We start from the raw sequence: 2975 nt of genomic DNA, 5'->3' as shown, positions 1-2975 counted from the left end.
CCTTAGCTCCCGGTGCGCCCAGCTCGCCGGGGCATGGCTGGCAGCGGTCCCGGCTCCTGCTGCCGCCAGGGAGAAAATCCTCGGGGCTTCGCGCAGGGTGGGCTGCCCGGAGGCGGGCAGGTACCTTCCGCCCTCCCCTTTGCTCAGCGACCCGCTCCTGCCTTTTATAACCTCCCTCGGAGCCGCTGCTCTGGTTTCCCACCTTCTAGCTCGCTTGGCGATGGGCTGCAGCCCTCCTCCCCAGCCTCCCACTCCCCCCTGCTCTCCCTCCTCCTCTTCCTCCTCCCCTTTTCCTTCCTCCACCTCCCCAGTGCCTTCCAACTCTATTTTTTTTTTCCCCTTTTCTCCTTCCCTCCCTCAGCATCTTTCCCACCGGCGCAGGGACCCCCCCAGCCCGGCTGCCCCCGGACCAGGCTCTCCCCTCTCTTACCCCCCGCATTCCCATTTCGCAGCCGCTGCCGCGGACCCTCCTGCGGAGCCTGCGGGCTCCCGGGGGTGTACGCGAAGGGCTCGGGGCCGCACTTTGCCGGGGAGGGGGAGTGTTTTACGTATTCGGGGATTTGGCTCCAGGGCTCTGGCAGGGGAAGGGGAGGCTTCCCCTCCTGCGGTGCCGGCTCCGCTGCCACCCTTTGCAGCCCCTTTGCAAACGCGGAGGGAGGTGAGGACCCCCCCGCGCCTTTCTCCTTCTCATAGCGATGGGGTGGAAGGGGCTTCAGACCTTCCTGGTGAGGGAGATGCTCCTGAGACACGGAAGGGATGTGGGAAAGGTGGATGTAGGTCCTTCCATGCAGTGAGACTGTGCTGGGGGCACTTGATCATAACCGCGGGGGAAACTGAGTCACGGAGGAGGTGAGGGTGCTGCTGGAGGGGTGGTTTTTCTCATCGGATGGGTGGTGGAAGGGGCAGAGGTGATGGGGCAGGAGCAGGGGGGCTTGAACTGACAGAGGAGAGAGGCGCTGGTTTGGGGAATGTGTGTCCTGGGGAGCGGGGGGAGCAGGAGCGGGAAGGTGCAGGGGAGCCTGGATGATGATCCTGGGATCTTTGCTAAAGGCCCCCCCCCCACCTCAGACGTTAAGGGCTCTCTGTCATGGCTCTCTGTCTCCCCTCCTGCTGTCAGCCTCCACCCTGAGCTCCTGGGGAGGGGTCCCCCACATCCCCTGTCTCTTGGAGATGCTGTGGCCAAGCTTGGATCCATCTCTGACCTGGATGAATCTCTCTCTCTCGGTGAAACCTGCTCCTCTGTGTCTGGGCAGTTCCAGGGTATCCCTTCTGCACCCGTCTGGGGCTTGGGGGGGGGGAGCGTGTCTCAGCTGTGTCTGCTGCGCCCACCCTGGGCACTGAGCCAGGCTCTACCTGCCCGTGGTGACTGTCTACCTGCAGAGAGCCAGGCAGCAAGTTATGGTTTCTTCTTTCCTTGAGGAAATAAGGAAAGCCAAGGTGTGTTGCTGGGAAGAGGATGAGGATGACAGAAGACATCTCTGCCATTGGGGTCACTGTCCTGGGGAGATTAATGATGTTTTCCCTACCTGATGCTGGTGCACCCACCAACAGCCTCTCACAGGGTGCTGGACCATGCTGCCCTCTTCGTCCCAACCACAGCCTCCGCCTCTGGGAACGGCTGCATACCACGGTGTATTGCAGATGGATCAATAGTAGGGCAGTGTCCCTTGATGGATTCACAGCTGGAGCCTCCATCCGTCTTTGCTGAGCTGATTTCTGTCTCTGAAGCATGGAAGGGGGCAGGAGGTGATCAAGGTCCTTCCTGCATCTGCTGGACCAAGGCACAAGAAGTCGGCCAGGGCTGCACCCCAGCATGCGGGTGCAACCAATGACCCCAAAGGGTAAATGCTCCTGGCCCAGTAATTAAAGGAAATAAACAACACAGACATAAATCTTCCAGCATTAGCTGGATTTAATCCACTGTGTCATTGCTTTGGCAAAGAAGTTTCAATATATGTAAAGCTCTGGTAAATTCAGGAAACTCTTTGTTCCTTAGATCTCCTAACATCCCTACTCCTGACAAGTGACAGATGACACTCCAGAGCCACCCTTGCATCACCTTTCACTTCAATAAGCCCAACTGAAAATGCAAAATTTTCTATAAAAGGCTTGAGAAAGCTCCCACACCCTCGAGCAGCCTCGATTCAGCCCGTTCACTGAGTGCATGGTGGGTTTAGGACTCAGCTCCACGCTCTGGTTTTGGAGGGCTGCTCAGGGCTTTGTGCACCCCAGGGCACAAGAGGCACCGTGCAGTGGGGAGCACCGGAGACCCCATTTCCACCCCAAGACCCTGGGGATTGTCCTTAGCCATCTCAGCCTGCCCATGGCCACCAAGTGGGACATGTGCAATGGCCACGCTATTCTCTGGTGCCCAAAGTGCGAGGTGATGGAAGGAAAGCAAAAGTGAACATCAACTATTTTTAGTCAAGGAATTGGTTGCCAGGGACGTGAAGATAATTCCTTCCCCATATATCACGGAAACGGCTGCGGTGCTGTTTGAAAGGCTTAATTGAGGGGATTTATAGTAAAATGCAACTTGTCAGATGTGGCAAAGGCAAAATAAAACAGTCCCTGAGACAAGGAAATCAGTCCATTTGTCATGGTTAATCTCAAACTCCTCGGTGCGACGCAGAGACATATGTGGGAGATGGGTATTAGGGATGGGGAGAATGAAGAGCAATATCGGATCTCCAGGAGGGAGGAGAGGAGTGATTTAGCCTGACTTCATCTGCCTTTGGTATATTATTATTATTATTTTATATAACTGCATACTGTTTGATGCTTCTGTTTCTGAGCAGCTCCACGATGGCTGCTCTATGGGGCTGTGTGACTCCTACATTGTCCCTTGCAGCCATCCCCTCCCCTTGTTTGGGAGAAACATGCAACTCCACGTGTCCATCCTGCATAACGGGGATGAGACTGGGATCAGTCCCTGCACTGAAGGAGTGTGGCACATATGTCCCTTCTTCCCGCAT

Source organism: Nyctibius grandis, chromosome 26, assembly GCF_013368605.1.
Source record: "Nyctibius grandis isolate bNycGra1 chromosome 26, bNycGra1.pri, whole genome shotgun sequence".
NCBI classification, from domain to species: Eukaryota; Metazoa; Chordata; class Aves; order Nyctibiiformes; family Nyctibiidae; genus Nyctibius; species Nyctibius grandis.
Note: the sequence above shows the minus strand (reverse complement) of the source record.